This window comes from Daphnia pulicaria, chromosome 3, assembly GCF_021234035.1.
Source record: "Daphnia pulicaria isolate SC F1-1A chromosome 3, SC_F0-13Bv2, whole genome shotgun sequence".
Lineage (NCBI taxonomy): Eukaryota > Metazoa > Arthropoda > Branchiopoda > Diplostraca > Daphniidae > Daphnia > Daphnia pulicaria.
In genome coordinates, this window is record NC_060915.1 from 553591 (window position 1) to 570476 (window position 16886).

A 16886-nucleotide genomic window follows, 5' to 3' on the forward strand; every position below is an offset into this window, starting at 1 on the left:
ATTCTGGATAAATTTCATTGCGAGTTTTTCAAAGTTTATCGCGCTTTTTTATTCGCGATGGTTACGAGTCCAAATTCAATGAACAAACATTTCTATCACTTTGAAGTGATTTTCTATTCATCCATTGGGACTGGGAGGGTAATTTTTCATTTTTGAATGTCAACGGCCATATCACGTAGAACGCACCTGGTCTCGTCAGCTCCCAGAAGTTAAGTCACGTCGAGTCCCGTTAGTACTTGGAAGGGTGACCGCTTGGGAATACGGGATGTCGTTGGCGATGAATAGTTTGTTTTCAATAACAAATTTCTTGAAATTTTTTTTTCAATCACGATGGTTACCAGTCCAAATTCGTAGATAAAACATTTCAATGCCTTAGAGATAGGTTCAATTCATCTATAAGAATGATTCTGGATCAATTCCATTGAGAGTTTTTCAAAGTTTATCGCGTTTTTTAATCGCGATGGTTACCAGTCCAAATTCGTAGATCAAAAATATCAATGGCATAGAGATAGGTTCAATTCATCTATTTGAATGATTCTGGATAAATTTCATTGCGAGTTTTTCAAAGTTTATCGCGCTTTTTTATTCGCGATGGTTACGAGTCCAAATTCAATGAACAAACATTTCTATCACTTTGAAGTGATTTTCTATTCATCCATTGGGACTGGGAGGGTAATTTTTCATTTTTGAATGTCAACGGCCATATCACGTAGAACGCACCTGGTCTCGTCAGCTCCCAGAAGTTAAGTTACGTCGAGTCCCGTTAGTACTTGGAAGGGTGACCGCTTGGGAATACGGGATGTCGTTGGCGATGAATATTTTGTTTTCAATAACAAATTTCTTGAAATTTTTTTTCAATCACGATGGTTACCAGTCCAAATTCGTAGATCAAAAATATCAATGGCATAGAGATAGGTTCAATTCATCTATTTGAATGATTCTGGATAAATTTCATTGCGAGTTTTTCAAAGTTTATCGCGCTTTTTTATTCGCGATGGTTACGAGTCCAAATTCAATGAACAAACATTTCTATCACTTTGAAGTGATTTTCTATTCATCCATTGGGACTGGGAGGGTAATTTTTCATTTTTGAATGTCAACGGCCATATCACGTAGAACGCACCTGGTCTCGTCAGCTCCCAGAAGTTAAGTTACGTCGAGTCCCGTTAGTACTTGGAAGGGTGACCGCTTGGGAATACGGGATGTCGTTTGCGATGAATAGTTTGTTTTCAATAACAAATTTCTTGAAATTTTTTTTTCAATCACGATGGTTACCAGTCCAAATTCGTAGATAAAACATTTCAATGCCTTAGAGATAGGTTCAATTCATCTATAAGAATGATTCTGGATCAATTCCATTGAGAGTTTTTCAAAGTTTATCGCGTTTTTTAATCGCGATGGTTACCAGTCCAAATTCGTAGATCAAAAATATCAATGGCATAGAGATAGGTTCAATTCATCTATTTGAATGATTCTGGATAAATTTCATTGCGAGTTTTTCAAAGTTTATCGCGCTTTTTTATTCGCGATGGTTACGAGTCCAAATTCAATGAACAAACATTTCTATCACTTTGAAGTGATTTTCTATTCATCCATTGGGACTGGGAGGGTAATTTTTCATTTTTGAATGTCAACGGCCATATCACGTAGAACGCACCTGGTCTCGTCAGCTCCCAGAAGTTAAGTTACGTCGAGTCCCGTTAGTACTTGGAAGGGTGACCGCTTGGGAATACGGGATGTCGTTGGCGATGAATATTTTGTTTTCAATAACAAATTTCTTGAAATTTTTTTTCAATCACGATGGTTACCAGTCCAAATTCGTAGATCAAAAATATCAATGGCATAGAGATAGGTTCAATTCATCTATTTGAATGATTCTGGATAAATTTCATTGCGAGTTTTTCAAAGTTTATCGCGCTTTTTTATTCGCGATGGTTACGAGTCCAAATTCAATGAACAAACATTTCTATCACTTTGAAGTGATTTTCTATTCATCCATTGGGACTGGGAGGGTAATTTTTCATTTTTGAATGTCAACGGCCATATCACGTAGAACGCACCTGGTCTCGTCAGCTCCCAGAAGTTAAGTTACGTCGAGTCCCGTTAGTACTTGGAAGGGTGACCGCTTGGGAATACGGGATGTCGTTTGCGATGAATAGTTTGTTTTCAATAACAAATTTCTTGAAATTTTTTTTTCAATCACGATGGTTACCAGTCCAAATTCGTAGATAAAACATTTCAATGCCTTAGAGATAGGTTCAATTCATCTATAAGAATGATTCTGGATCAATTCCATTGAGAGTTTTTCAAAGTTTATCGCGTTTTTTAATCGCGATGGTTACCAGTCCAAATTCGTAGATCAAAAATATCAATGGCATAGAGATAGGTTCAATTCATCTATTTGAATGATTCTGGATAAATTTCATTGCGAGTTTTTCAAAGTTTATCGCGCTTTTTTATTCGCGATGGTTACGAGTCCAAATTCAATGAACAAACATTTCTATCACTTTGAAGTGATTTTCTATTCATCCATTGGGACTGGGAGGGTAATTTTTCATTTTTGAATGTCAACGGCCATATCACGTAGAACGCACCTGGTCTCGTCAGCTCCCAGAAGTTAAGTCACGTCGAGTCCCGTTAGTACTTGGAAGGGTGACCGCTTGGGAATACGGGATGTCGTTGGCGATGAATAGTTTGTTTTCAATAACAAATTTCTTGAAATTTTTTTTTCAATCACGATGGTTACCAGTCCAAATTCGTAGATAAAACATTTCAATGCCTTAGAGATAGGTTCAATTCATCTATAAGAATGATTCTGGATCAATTCCATTGAGAGTTTTTCAAAGTTTATCGCGTTTTTTAATCGCGATGGTTACCAGTCCAAATTCGTAGATCAAAAATATCAATGGCATAGAGATAGGTTCAATTCATCTATTTGAATGATTCTGGATAAATTTCATTGCGAGTTTTTCAAAGTTTATCGCGCTTTTTTATTCGCGATGGTTACGAGTCCAAATTCAATGAACAAACATTTCTATCACTTTGAAGTGATTTTCTATTCATCCATTGGGACTGGGAGGGTAATTTTTCATTTTTGAATGTCAACGGCCATATCACGTAGAACGCACCTGGTCTCGTCAGCTCCCAGAAGTTAAGTTACGTCGAGTCCCGTTAGTACTTGGAAGGGTGACCGCTTGGGAATACGGGATGTCGTTGGCGATGAATATTTTGTTTTCAATAACAAATTTCTTGAAATTTTTTTTCAATCACGATGGTTACCAGTCCAAATTCGTAGATCAAAAATATCAATGGCATAGAGATAGGTTCAATTCATCTATTTGAATGATTCTGGATAAATTTCATTGCGAGTTTTTCAAAGTTTATCGCGCTTTTTTATTCGCGATGGTTACGAGTCCAAATTCAATGAACAAACATTTCTATCACTTTGAAGTGATTTTCTATTCATCCATTGGGACTGGGAGGGTAATTTTTCATTTTTGACTGTCAACGGCCATATCACGTAGAACGCACCTGGTCTCGTCAGCTCCCAGAAGTTAAGTTACGTCGAGTCCCGTTAGTACTTGGAAGGGTGACCGCTTGGGAATACGGGATGTCGTTTGCGATGAATAGTTTGTTTTCAATAACAAATTTCTTGAAATTTTTTTTTCAATCACGATGGTTACCAGTCCAAATTCGTAGATAAAACATTTCAATGCCTTAGAGATAGGTTCAATTCATCTATAAGAATGATTCTGGATCAATTCCATTGAGAGTTTTTCAAAGTTTATCGCGTTTTTTAATCGCGATGGTTACCAGTCCAAATTCGTAGATCAAAAATATCAATGGCATAGAGATAGGTTCAATTCATCTATTTGAATAATTCTGGATAAATTTCATTGCGAGTTTTTCAAAGTTTATCGCGCTTTTTTATTCGCGATGGTTACGAGTCCAAATTCAATGAACAAACATTTCTATCACTTTGAAGTGATTTTCTATTCATCCATTGGGACTGGGAGGGTAATTTTTCATTTTTGAATGTCAACGGCCATATCACGTAGAACGCACCTGGTCTCGTCAGCTCCCAGAAGTTAAGTTACGTCGAGTCCCGTTAGTACTTGGAAGGCTGACCGCTTGGGAATACGGGATGTCGTTGGCGATGAATATTTTGTTTTCAATAACAAATTTCTTGAAATTTTTTTCAATCACGATGGTTACCAGTCCAAATTCGTAGATCAAAAATATCAATGGCATAGAGATAGGTTCAATTCATCTATTTGAATGATTCTGGATAAATTTCATTGCGAGTTTTTCAAAGTTTATCGCGCTTTTTTATTCGCGATGGTTACGAGTCCAAATTCAATGAACAATTATTTCTATCACTTTGAAGTGATTTTCTATTCATCCATTGGGACTGGGAGGGTAATTTTTCATTTTTGAATGTCAACGGCCATATCACGTAGAACGCACCTGGTCTCGTCAGCTCCCAGAAGTTAAGTTACGTCGAGTCCCGTTAGTACTTGGAAGGGTGACCGCTTGGGAATACGGGATGTCGTTTGCGATGAATAGTTTGTTTTCAATAACAAATTTCTTGAAATTTTTTTTTCAATCACGATGGTTACCAGTCCAAATTCGTAGATAAAACATTTCAATGCCTTAGAGATAGGTTCCATTCATCTATAAGAATGATTCTGGATCAATTCCATTGAGAGTTTTTCAAAGTTTATCGCGTTTTTTAATCGCGATGGTTACCAGTCCAAATTCGTAGATCAAAAATATCAATGGCATAGAGATAGGTTCAATTCATCTATTTGAATGATTCTGGATAAATTTCATTGCGAGTTTTTCAAAGTTTATCGCGCTTTTTTATTCGCGATGGTTACGAGTCCAAATTAAATGAACAAACATTTCTATCACTTTGAAGTGATTTTCTATTCATCCATTGGGACTGGGAGGGTAATTTTTCATTTTTGAATGTCAACGGCCATATCACGTAGAACGCACCTGGTCTCGTCAGCTCCCAGAAGTTAAGTCACGTCGAGTCCCGTTAGTACTTGGAAGGGTGACCGCTTGGGAATACGGGATGTCGTTGGCGATGAATAGTTTGTTTTCAATAACAAATTTCTTGAAATTTTTTTTTCAATCACGATGGTTACCAGTCCAAATTCGTAGATAAAACATTTCAATGCCTTAGAGATAGGTTCAATTCATCTATAAGAATGATTCTGGATCAATTCCATTGAGAGTTTTTCAAAGTTTATCGCGTTTTTTAATCGCGATGGTTACCAGTCCAAATTCGTAGATCAAAAATATCAATGGCATAGAGATAGGTTCAATTCATCTATTTGAATGATTCTGGATAAATTTCATTGCGAGTTTTTCAAAGTTTATCGCGCTTTTTTATTCGCGATGGTTACGAGTCCAAATTCAATGAACAAACATTTCTATCACTTTGAAGTGATTTTCTATTCATCCATTGGGACTGGGAGGGTAATTTTTCATTTTTGAATGTCAACGGCCATATCACGTAGAACGCACCTGGTCTCGTCAGCTCCCAGAAGTTAAGTTACGTCGAGTCCCGTTAGTACTTGGAAGGGTGACCGCTTGGGAATACGGGATGTCGTTGGCGATGAATATTTTGTTTTCAATAACAAATTTCTTGAAATTTTTTTTCAATCACGATGGTTACCAGTCCAAATTCGTAGATCAAAAATATCAATGGCATAGAGATAGGTTCAATTCATCTATTTGAATGATTCTGGATAAATTTCATTGCGAGTTTTTCAAAGTTTATCGCGCTTTTTTATTCGCGATGGTTACGAGTCCAAATTCAATGAACAAACATTTCTATCACTTTGAAGTGATTTTCTATTCATCCATTGGGACTGGGAGGGTAATTTTTCATTTTTGAATGTCAACGGCCATATCACGTAGAACGCACCTGGTCTCGTCAGCTCCCAGAAGTTAAGTTACGTCGAGTCCCGTTAGTACTTGGAAGGGTGACCGCTTGGGAATACGGGATGTCGTTTGCGATGAATAGTTTGTTTTCAATAACAAATTTCTTGAAATTTTTTTTTCAATCACGATGGTTACCAGTCCAAATTCGTAGATAAAACATTTCAAAGCCTTAGAGATAGGTTCAATTCATCTATAAGAATGATTCTGGATCAATTCCATTGAGAGTTTTTCAAAGTTTATCGCGTTTTTTAATCGCGATGGTTACCAGTCCAAATTCGTAGATCAAAAATATCAATGGCATAGAGATAGGTTCAATTCATCTATTTGAATGATTCTGGATAAATTTCATTGCGAGTTTTTCAAAGTTTATCGCGCTTTTTTATTCGCGATGGTTACGAGTCCAAATTCAATGAACAAACATTTCTATCACTTTGAAGTGATTTTCTATTCATCCATTGGGACTGGGAGGGTAATTTTTCATTTTTGAATGTCAACGGCCATATCACGTAGAACGCACCTGGTCTCGTCAGCTCCCAGAAGTTAAGTTACGTCGAGTCCCGTTAGTACTTGGAAGGGTGACCGCTTGGGAATACGGGATGTCGTTTGCGATGAATAGTTTGTTTTCAATAACAAATTTCTTGAAATTTTTTTTTCAATCACGATGGTTACCAGTCCAAATTCGTAGATAAAACATTTCAAAGCCTTAGAGATAGGTTCAATTCATCTATAAGAATGATTCTGGATCAATTCCATTGAGAGTTTTTCAAAGTTTATCGCGTTTTTTAATCGCGATGGTTACCAGTCCAAATTCGTAGATCAAAAATATCAATGGCATAGAGATAGGTTCAATTCATCTATTTGAATGATTCTGGATAAATTTCATTGCGAGTTTTTCAAAGTTTATCGCGCTTTTTTATTCGCGATGGTTACGAGTCCAAATTCAATGAACAAACATTTCTATCACTTTGAAGTGATTTTCTATTCATCCATTGGGACTGGGAGGGTAATTTTTCATTTTTGAATGTCAACGGCCATATCACGTAGAACGCACCTGGTCTCGTCAGCTCCCAGAAGTTAAGTTACGTCGAGTCCCGTTAGTACTTGGAAGGGTGACCGCTTGGGAATACGGGATGTCGTTTGCGATGAATAGTTTGTTTTCAATAACAAATTTCTTGAAATTTTTTTTTCAATCACGATGGTTACCAGTCCAAATTCGTAGATAAAACATTTCAATGCCTTAGAGATAGGTTCAATTCATCTATAAGAATGATTCTGGATCAATTCCATTGAGAGTTTTTTCAAAGTTTATCGCGTTTTTTAATCGCGATGGTTACCAGTCCAAATTCGTAGATCAAAAATATCAATGGCATAGAGATAGGTTCAATTCATCTATTTTAATGATTCTGGATAAATTTCATTGCGAGTTTTTCAAAGTTTATCGCGCTTTTTTATTCGCGATGGTTACGAGTCCAAATTCAATGAACAAACATTTCTATCACTTTGAATTGATTTTCTATTCATCCATTGGGACTGGGAGGGTAATTTTTCATTTTTGAATGTCAACGGCCATATCACGTAGAACGCACCTGGTCTCGTCAGCTCCCAGAAGTTAAGTCACGTCGAGTCCCGTTAGTACTTGGAAGGGTGACCGCTTGGGAATACGGGATGTCGTTGGCAATGAATAGTTTGTTTTCAATAACAAATTTCTTGAAATTTTTTTTCAATCACGATGGTTACCAGTCCAAATTCGTAGATCAAAAATATCAATGGCATAGAGATAGGTTCAATTCATCTATTTGAATAATTCTGGATAAATTTCATTGCGAGTTTTTCAAAGTTTATCGCGCTTTTTTATTCGCGATGGTTACGAGTCCAAATTAAATGAACAAACATTTCTATCACTTTGAAGTGATTTTCTATTCATCCATTGGGACTGGGAGGGTAATTTTTCATTTTTGAATGTCAACGGCCATATCACGTAGAACGCACCTGGTCTCGTCAGCTCCCAGAAGTTAAGTTATGTCGAGTCCCGTTAGTACTTGGAAGGGTGACCGCTTGGGAATACGGGATGTCGTTGGCGATGAATAGTTTGTTTTCAATAACAAATTTCTTGAAATTTTTTTTTCAATCACGATGGTTACCAGTCCAAATTCGTAGATAAAACATTTCAATGCCTTAGAGATAGGTTCAATTCATCTATAAGAATGATTCTGGATCAATTCCATTGAGAGTTTTTCAAAGTTTATCGCGTTTTTTAATCGCGATGGTTACCAGTCCAAATTCGTAGATCAAAAATATCAATGGCATAGAGATAGGTTCAATTCATCTATTTGAATGATTCTGGATAAATTTCATTGCGAGTTTTTCAAAGTTTATCGCGCTTTTTTATTCGCGATGGTTACGAGTCCAAATTCAATGAACAAACATTTCTATCACTTTGAAGTGATTTTCTATTCATCCATTGGGACTGGGAGGGTAATTTTTCATTTTTGAATGTCAACGGCCATATCACGTAGAACGCACCTGGTCTCGTCAGCTCCCAGAAGTTAAGTTACGTCGAGTCCCGTTAGTACTTGGAAGGGTGACCGCTTGGGAATACGGGATGTCGTTTGCGATGAATAGTTTGTTTTCAATAACAAATTTCTTGAAATTTTTTTTTCAATCACGATGGTTACCAGTCCAAATTCGTAGATAAAACATTTCAATGCCTTAGAGATAGGTTCAATTCATCTATAAGAATGATTCTGGATCAATTCCATTGAGAGTTTTTTCAAAGTTTATCGCGTTTTTTAATCGCGATGGTTACCAGTCCAAATTCGTAGATCAAAAATATCAATGGCATAGAGATAGGTTCAATTCATCTATTTTAATGATTCTGGATAAATTTCATTGCGAGTTTTTCAAAGTTTATCGCGCTTTTTTATTCGCGATGGTTACGAGTCAAAATTCAATGAACAAACATTTCTATCACTTTGAATTGATTTTCTATTCATCCATTGGGACTGGGAGGGTAATTTTTCATTTTTGAATGTCAACGGCCATATCACGTAGAACGCACCTGGTCTCGTCAGCTCCCAGAAGTTAAGTCACGTCGAGTCCCGTTAGTACTTGGAAGGGTGACCGCTTGGGAATACGGGATGTCGTTGGCAATGAATAGTTTGTTTTCAATAACAAATTTCTTGAAATTTTTTTTCAATCACGATGGTTACCAGTCCAAATTCGTAGATCAAAAATATCAATGGCATAGAGATAGGTTCAATTCATCTATTTGAATAATTCTGGATAAATTTCATTGCGAGTTTTTCAAAGTTTATCGCGCTTTTTTATTCGCGATGGTTACGAGTCCAAATTAAATGAACAAACATTTCTATCACTTTGAAGTGATTTTCTATTCATCCATTGGGACTGGGAGGGTAATTTTTCATTTTTGAATGTCAACGGCCATATCACTTAGAACGCACCTGGTCTCGTCAGCTCCCAGAAGTTAAGTTATGTCGAGTCCCGTTAGTACTTGGAAGGGTGACCGCTTGGGAATACGGGATGTCGTTGGCGATGAATAGTTTGTTTTCAATAACAAATTTCTTGAAATTTTTTTTTCAATCACGATGGTTACCAGTCCAAATTCGTAGATAAAACATTTCAATGCCTTAGAGATAGGTTCAATTCATCTATAAGAATGATTCTGGATCAATTCCATTGAGAGTTTTTCAAAGTTTATCGCGTTTTTTAATCGCGATGGTTACCAGTCCAAATTCGTAGATCAAAAATATCAATGGCATAGAGATAGGTTCAATTCATCTATTTGAATGATTCTGGATAAATTTCATTGCGAGTTTTTCAAAGTTTATCGCGCTTTTTTATTCGCGATGGTTACGAGTCCAAATTCAATGAACAAACATTTCTATCACTTTGAAGTGATTTTCTATTCATCCATTGGGACTGGGAGGGTAATTTTTCATTTTTGAATGTCAACGGCCATATCACGTAGAACGCACCTGGTCTCGTCAGCTCCCAGAAGTTAAGTTACGTCGAGTCCCGTTAGTACTTGGAAGGGTGACCGCTTGGGAATACGGGATGTCGTTTGCGATGAATAGTTTGTTTTCAATAACAAATTTCTTGAAATTTTTTTTTCAATCACGATGGTTACCAGTCCAAATTCGTAGATAAAACATTTCAATGCCTTAGAGATAGGTTCAATTCATCTATAAGAATGATTCTGGATCAATTCCATTGAGAGTTTTTTCAAAGTTTATCGCGTTTTTTAATCGCGATGGTTACCAGTCCAAATTCGTAGATCAAAAATATCAATGGCATAGAGATAGGTTCAATTCATCTATTTTAATGATTCTGGATAAATTTCATTGCGAGTTTTTCAAAGTTTATCGCGCTTTTTTATTCGCGATGGTTACGAGTCCAAATTCAATGAACAAACATTTCTATCACTTTGAATTGATTTTCTATTCATCCATTGGGACTGGGAGGGTAATTTTTCATTTTTGAATGTCAACGGCCATATCACGTAGAACGCACCTGGTCTCGTCAGCTCCCAGAAGTTAAGTCACGTCGAGTCCCGTTAGTACTTGGAAGGGTGACCGCTTGGGAATACGGGATGTCGTTGGCAATGAATAGTTTGTTTTCAATAACAAATTTCTTGAAATTTTTTTTCAATCACGATGGTTACCAGTCCAAATTCGTAGATCAAAAATATCAATGGCATAGAGATAGGTTCAATTCATCTATTTGAATAATTCTGGATAAATTTCATTGCGAGTTTTTCAAAGTTTATCGCGCTTTTTTATTCGCGATGGTTACGAGTCCAAATTAAATGAACAAACATTTCTATCACTTTGAAGTGATTTTCTATTCATCCATTGGGACTGGGAGGGTAATTTTTCATTTTTGAATGTCAACGGCCATATCACGTAGAACGCACCTGGTCTCGTCAGCTCCCAGAAGTTAAGTTATGTCGAGTCCCGTTAGTACTTGGAAGGGTGACCGCTTGGGAATACGGGATGTCGTTGGCGATGAATAGTTTGTTTTCAATAACAAATTTCTTGAAATTTTTTTTTCAATCACGATGGTTACCAGTCCAAATTCGTAGATAAAACATTTCAATGCCTTAGAGATAGGTTCAATTCATCTATAAGAATGATTCTGGATCAATTCCATTGAGAGTTTTTCAAAGTTTATCGCGTTTTTTAATCGCGATGGTTACCAGTCCAAATTCGTAGATCAAAAATATCAATGGCATAGAGATAGGTTCAATTCATCTATTTGAATGATTCTGGATAAATTTCATTGCGAGTTTTTCAAAGTTTATCGCGCTTTTTTATTCGCGATGGTTACGAGTCCAAATTCAATGAACAAACATTTCTATCACTTTGAAGTGATTTTCTATTCATCCATTGGGACTGGGAGGGTAATTTTTCATTTTTGAATGTCAACGGCCATATCACGTAGAACGCACCTGGTCTCGTCAGCTCCCAGAAGTTAAGTTACGTCGAGTCCCGTTAGTACTTGGAAGGGTGACCGCTTGGGAATACGGGATGTCGTTTGCGATGAATAGTTTGTTTTCAATAACAAATTTCTTGAAATTTTTTTTTCAATCACGATGGTTACCAGTCCAAATTCGTAGATAAAACATTTCAATGCCTTAGAGATAGGTTCAATTCATCTATAAGAATGATTCTGGATCAATTCCATTGAGAGTTTTTCAAAGTTTATCGCGTTTTTTAATCGCGATGGTTACCAGTCCAAATTCGTAGATCAAAAATATCAATGGCATAGAGATAGGTTCAATTCATCTATTTGAATGATTCTGGATAAATTTCATTGCGAGTTTTTCAAAGTTTATCGCGCTTTTTTATTCGCGATGGTTACGAGTCCAAATTCAATGAACAAACATTTCTATCACTTTGAAGTGATTTTCTATTCATCCATTGGGACTGGGAGGGTAATTTTTCATTTTTGAATGTCAACGGCCATATCACGTAGAACGCACCTGGTCTCGTCAGCTCCCAGAAGTTAAGTCACGTCGAGTCCCGTTAGTACTTGGAAGGGTGACCGCTTGGGAATACGGGATGTCGTTGGCAATGAATAGTTTGTTTTCAATAACAAATTTCTTGAAATTTTTTTTCAATCACGATGGTTACCAGTCCAAATTCGTAGATCAAAAATATCAATGGCATAGAGATAGGTTCAATTCATCTATTTGAATAATTCTGGATAAATTTCATTGCGAGTTTTTCAAAGTTTATCGCGCTTTTTTATTCGCGATGGTTACGAGTCCAAATTAAATGAACAAACATTTCTATCACTTTGAAGTGATTTTCTATTCATCCATTGGGACTGGGAGGGTAATTTTTCATTTTTGAATGTCAACGGCCATATCACGTAGAACGCACCTGGTCTCGTCAGCTCCCAGAAGTTAAGTTATGTCGAGTCCCGTTAGTACTTGGAAGGGTGACCGCTTGGGAATACGGGATGTCGTTGGCGATGAATAGTTTGTTTTCAATAACAAATTTCTTGAAATTTTTTTTTCAATCACGATGGTTACCAGTCCAAATTCGTAGATAAAACATTTCAATGCCTTAGAGATAGGTTCAATTCATCTATAAGAATGATTCTGGATCAATTCCATTGAGAGTTTTTCAAAGTTTATCGCGTTTTTTAATCGCGATGGTTACCAGTCCAAATTCGTAGATCAAAAATATCAATGGCATAGAGATAGGTTCAATTCATCTATTTGAATGATTCTGGATAAATTTCATTGCGAGTTTTTCAAAGTTTATCGCGCTTTTTTATTCGCGATGGTTACGAGTCCAAATTCAATGAACAAACATTTCTATCACTTTGAAGTGATTTTCTATTCATCCATTGGGACTGGGAGGGTAATTTTTCATTTTTGAATGTCAACGGCCATATCACGTAGAACGCACCTGGTCTCGTCAGCTCCCAGAAGTTAAGTTACGTCGAGTCCCGTTAGTACTTGGAAGGGTGACCGCTTGGGAATACGGGATGTCGTTTGCGATGAATAGTTTGTTTTCAATAACAAATTTCTTGAAATTTTTTTTTCAATCACGATGGTTACCAGTCCAAATTCGTAGATAAAACATTTCAATGCCTTAGAGATAGGTTCAATTCATCTATAAGAATGATTCTGGATCAATTCCATTGAGAGTTTTTTCAAAGTTTATCGCGTTTTTTAATCGCGATGGTTACCAGTCCAAATTCGTAGATCAAAAATATCAATGGCATAGAGATAGGTTCAATTCATCTATTTTAATGATTCTGGATAAATTTCATTGCGAGTTTTTCAAAGTTTATCGCGCTTTTTTATTCGCGATGGTTACGAGTCCAAATTCAATGAACAAACATTTCTATCACTTTGAATTGATTTTCTATTCATCCATTGGGACTGGGAGGGTAATTTTTCATTTTTGAATGTCAACGGCCATATCACGTAGAACGCACCTGGTCTCGTCAGCTCCCAGAAGTTAAGTCACGTCGAGTCCCGTTAGTACTTGGAAGGGTGACCGCTTGGGAATACGGGATGTCGTTGGCAATGAATAGTTTGTTTTCAATAACAAATTTCTTGAAATTTTTTTTCAATCACGATGGTTACCAGTCCAAATTCGTAGATCAAAAATATCAATGGCATAGAGATAGGTTCAATTCATCTATTTGAATGATTCTGGATAAATTTCATTGCGAGTTTTTCAAAGTTTATCGCGCTTTTTTATTCGCGATGGTTACGAGTCCAAATTCAATGAACAAACATTTCTATCACTTTGAAGTGATTTTCTATTCATCCATTGGGACTGGGAGGGTAATTTTTCATTTTTGAATGTCAACGGCCATATCACGTAGAACGCACCTGGTCTCGTCAGCTCCCAGAAGTTAAGTTACGTCGAGTCCCGTTAGTACTTGGAAGGGTGACCGCTTGGGAATACGGGATGTCGTTTGCGATGAATAGTTTGTTTTCAATAACAAATTTCTTGAAATTTTTTTTTCAATCACGATGGTTACCAGTCCAAATTCGTAGATAAAACATTTCAATGCCTTAGAGATAGGTTCAATTCATCTATAAGAATGATTCTGGATCAATTCCATTGAGAGTTTTTTCAAAGTTTATCGCGTTTTTTAATCGCGATGGTTACCAGTCCAAATTCGTAGATCAAAAATATCAATGGCATAGAGATAGGTTCAATTCATCTATTTTAATGATTCTGGATAAATTTCATTGCGAGTTTTTCAAAGTTTATCGCGCTTTTTTATTCGCGATGGTTACGAGTCCAAATTCAATGAACAAACATTTCTATCACTTTGAATTGATTTTCTATTCATCCATTGGGACTGGGAGGGTAATTTTTCATTTTTGAATGTCAACGGCCATATCACGTAGAACGCACCTGGTCTCGTCAGCTCCCAGAAGTTAAGTCACGTCGAGTCCCGTTAGTACTTGGAAGGGTGACCGCTTGGGAATACGGGATGTCGTTGGCAATGAATAGTTTGTTTTCAATAACAAATTTCTTGAAATTTTTTTTCAATCACGATGGTTACCAGTCCAAATTCGTAGATCAAAAATATCAATGGCATAGAGATAGGTTCAATTCATCTATTTGAATGATTCTGGATAAATTTCATTGCGAGTTTTTCAAAGTTTATCGCGCTTTTTTATTCGCGATGGTTACGAGTCCAAATTCAATGAACAAACATTTCTATCACTTTGAAGTGATTTTCTATTCATCCATTGGGACTGGGAGGGTAATTTTTCATTTTTGAATGTCAACGGCCATATCACGTAGAACGCACCTGGTCTCGTCAGCTCCCAGAAGTTAAGTTACGTCGAGTCCCGTTAGTACTTGGAAGGGTGACCGCTTGGGAATACGGGATGTCGTTGGCGATGAATATTTTGTTTTCAATAACAAATTTCTTGAAATTTTTTTTTCAATCACGATGGTTACCAGTCCAAATTCGTAGATAAAACCTTTCAATGCCTTAGAGATAGGTTCAATTCATCTATTTGAATGATTCTGGATAAATTTCATTGCGAGTTTTTCAAAGTTTATCGCGCTTTTTTATTCGCGATGGTTACGAGTCCAAATTCAATGAACAAACATTTCTATCACTTTGAAGTGATTTTCTATTCATCCATTGGGACTGGGAGGGTAATTTTTCATTTTTGAATGTCAACGGCCATATCACGTAGAACGCACCTGGTCTCGTCAGCTCCCAGAAGTTAAGTTACGTCGAGTCCCGTTAGTACTTGGAAGGGTGACCGCTTGGGAATACGGGATGTCGTTTGCGATAAATAGTTTGTTTTCAATAACAAATTTCTTGAAATTTTTTTTTCAATCACGATGGTTACCAGTCCAAATTCGTAGATAAAACATTTCAAAGCCTTAGAGATAGGTTCAATTCATCTATAAGAATGATTCTGGATCAATTCCATTGAGAGTTTTTCAAAGTTTATCGCGTTTTTTAATCGCGATGGTTACCAGTCCAAATTCGTAGATCAAAAATATCAATGGCATAGAGATAGGTTCAATTCATCTATTTTAATGATTCTGGATGAATTTCATTGCGAGTTTTTCAAAGTTTATCGCGCTTTTTTATTCGCGATGGTTACGAGTCCAAATTCAATGAACAAACATTTCTATCACTTTGAATTGATTTTCTATTCATCCATTGGGACTGGGAGGGTAATTTTTCATTTTTGAATGTCAACGGCCATATCACGTAGAACGCACCTGGTCTCGTCAGCTCCCAGAAGTTAAGTCACGTCGAGTCCCGTTAGTACTTGGAAGGGTGACCGCTTGGGAATACGGGATGTCGTTTTCAATGAATAGTTTGTTTTCAATAACAAATTTCTTGAAATTTTTTTTCAATCACGATGGTTACCAGTCCAAATTCGTAGATCAAAAATATCAATGGCATAGAGATAGGTTCAATTCATCTATTTGAATAATTCTGGATAAATTTCATTGCGAGTTTTTCAAAGTTTATCGCGCTTTTTTATTCGCGATGGTTACGAGTCCAAATTAAATGAACAAACATTTCTATCACTTTGAAGTGATTTTCTATTCATCCATTGGGACTGGGAGGGTAATTTTTCATTTTTGAATGTCAACGGCCATATCACGTAGAACGCACCTGGTCTCGTCAGCTCCCAGAAGTTAAGTTACGTCGAGTCCCGTTAGTACTTGGAAGGGTGACCGCTTGGGAATACGGGATGTCGTTTGCGATAAATAGTTTGTTTTCAATAACAAATTTCTTGAAATTTTTTTTTCAATCACGATGGTTACCAGTCCAAATTCGTAGATAAAACATTTCAAAGCCTTAGAGATAGGTTCAATTCATCTATAAGAATGATTCTGGATCAATTCCATTGAGAGTTTTTCAAAGTTTATCGCGTTTTTTAATCGCGATGGTTACCAGTCCAAATTCGTAGATCAAAAATATCAATGGCATAGAGATAGGTTCAATTCATCTATTTGAATGATTCTGGATAAATTTCATTGCGAGTTTTTCAAAGTTTATCGCGCTTTTTTATTCGCGATGGTTACGAGTCCAAATTCAATGAACAAACATTTCTATCACTTTGAAGTGATTTTCTATTCATCCATTGGGACTGGGAGGGTAATTTTTCATTTTTGAATGTCAACGGCCATATCACGTAGAACGCACCTGGTCTCGTCAGCTCCCAGAAGTTAAGTTACGTCGAGTCCCGTTAGTACTTGGAAGGGTGACCGCTTGGGAATACGGGATGTCGTTTGCGATAAATAGTTTGTTTTCAATAACAAATTTCTTGAAATTTTTTTTTCAATCACGATGGTTACCAGTCCAAATTCGTAGATAAAACATTTCAATGCCTTAGAGATAGGTTCAATTCATCTATAAGAATGATTCTGGATCAATTCCATTGAGAG

General features: G+C 36.6%; 35 pseudogenes; all 35 read left to right on the forward strand.

The window, feature by feature from the left end:
• The first annotated feature begins 158 nt into the window (after positions 1-158).
• Positions 159-277, forward strand: LOC124334732 (annotated as a pseudogene).
• Positions 278-692: 415 nt separating this feature from the next.
• LOC124329796 lies at positions 693-811 on the forward strand (annotated as a pseudogene).
• A 284-nt stretch (positions 812-1095) lies between these two features.
• On the forward strand, positions 1096-1214 carry LOC124334421 (annotated as a pseudogene).
• A 415-nt stretch (positions 1215-1629) lies between these two features.
• On the forward strand, positions 1630-1748 carry LOC124329808 (annotated as a pseudogene).
• A 284-nt stretch (positions 1749-2032) lies between these two features.
• Positions 2033-2151, forward strand: LOC124334423 (annotated as a pseudogene).
• A 415-nt stretch (positions 2152-2566) lies between these two features.
• LOC124334733 lies at positions 2567-2685 on the forward strand (annotated as a pseudogene).
• A 415-nt stretch (positions 2686-3100) lies between these two features.
• Positions 3101-3219, forward strand: LOC124329819 (annotated as a pseudogene).
• A 284-nt stretch (positions 3220-3503) lies between these two features.
• Positions 3504-3622, forward strand: LOC124334424 (annotated as a pseudogene).
• Positions 3623-4037: 415 nt separating this feature from the next.
• On the forward strand, positions 4038-4156 carry LOC124334984 (annotated as a pseudogene).
• Positions 4157-4439: 283 nt separating this feature from the next.
• On the forward strand, positions 4440-4558 carry LOC124334425 (annotated as a pseudogene).
• Positions 4559-4973: 415 nt separating this feature from the next.
• Positions 4974-5092, forward strand: LOC124334734 (annotated as a pseudogene).
• A 415-nt stretch (positions 5093-5507) lies between these two features.
• Positions 5508-5626, forward strand: LOC124329830 (annotated as a pseudogene).
• Positions 5627-5910: 284 nt separating this feature from the next.
• On the forward strand, positions 5911-6029 carry LOC124334426 (annotated as a pseudogene).
• A 415-nt stretch (positions 6030-6444) lies between these two features.
• Positions 6445-6563, forward strand: LOC124334427 (annotated as a pseudogene).
• A 415-nt stretch (positions 6564-6978) lies between these two features.
• LOC124334428 lies at positions 6979-7097 on the forward strand (annotated as a pseudogene).
• Positions 7098-7513: 416 nt separating this feature from the next.
• Positions 7514-7632, forward strand: LOC124334010 (annotated as a pseudogene).
• A 284-nt stretch (positions 7633-7916) lies between these two features.
• LOC124333690 lies at positions 7917-8035 on the forward strand (annotated as a pseudogene).
• A 415-nt stretch (positions 8036-8450) lies between these two features.
• On the forward strand, positions 8451-8569 carry LOC124334429 (annotated as a pseudogene).
• A 416-nt stretch (positions 8570-8985) lies between these two features.
• LOC124334011 lies at positions 8986-9104 on the forward strand (annotated as a pseudogene).
• A 284-nt stretch (positions 9105-9388) lies between these two features.
• Positions 9389-9507, forward strand: LOC124333886 (annotated as a pseudogene).
• Positions 9508-9922: 415 nt separating this feature from the next.
• On the forward strand, positions 9923-10041 carry LOC124334430 (annotated as a pseudogene).
• Positions 10042-10457: 416 nt separating this feature from the next.
• On the forward strand, positions 10458-10576 carry LOC124334012 (annotated as a pseudogene).
• Positions 10577-10860: 284 nt separating this feature from the next.
• LOC124333691 lies at positions 10861-10979 on the forward strand (annotated as a pseudogene).
• A 415-nt stretch (positions 10980-11394) lies between these two features.
• LOC124334431 lies at positions 11395-11513 on the forward strand (annotated as a pseudogene).
• A 415-nt stretch (positions 11514-11928) lies between these two features.
• Positions 11929-12047, forward strand: LOC124334013 (annotated as a pseudogene).
• Positions 12048-12331: 284 nt separating this feature from the next.
• On the forward strand, positions 12332-12450 carry LOC124333692 (annotated as a pseudogene).
• A 415-nt stretch (positions 12451-12865) lies between these two features.
• LOC124334433 lies at positions 12866-12984 on the forward strand (annotated as a pseudogene).
• Positions 12985-13400: 416 nt separating this feature from the next.
• LOC124334014 lies at positions 13401-13519 on the forward strand (annotated as a pseudogene).
• A 284-nt stretch (positions 13520-13803) lies between these two features.
• On the forward strand, positions 13804-13922 carry LOC124334434 (annotated as a pseudogene).
• Positions 13923-14338: 416 nt separating this feature from the next.
• Positions 14339-14457, forward strand: LOC124334015 (annotated as a pseudogene).
• A 284-nt stretch (positions 14458-14741) lies between these two features.
• On the forward strand, positions 14742-14860 carry LOC124329844 (annotated as a pseudogene).
• A 285-nt stretch (positions 14861-15145) lies between these two features.
• On the forward strand, positions 15146-15264 carry LOC124334435 (annotated as a pseudogene).
• A 415-nt stretch (positions 15265-15679) lies between these two features.
• Positions 15680-15798, forward strand: LOC124329744 (annotated as a pseudogene).
• Positions 15799-16082: 284 nt separating this feature from the next.
• Positions 16083-16201, forward strand: LOC124334436 (annotated as a pseudogene).
• Positions 16202-16616: 415 nt separating this feature from the next.
• LOC124334437 lies at positions 16617-16735 on the forward strand (annotated as a pseudogene).
• The last annotated feature ends 151 nt before the right edge of the window (positions 16736-16886 follow it).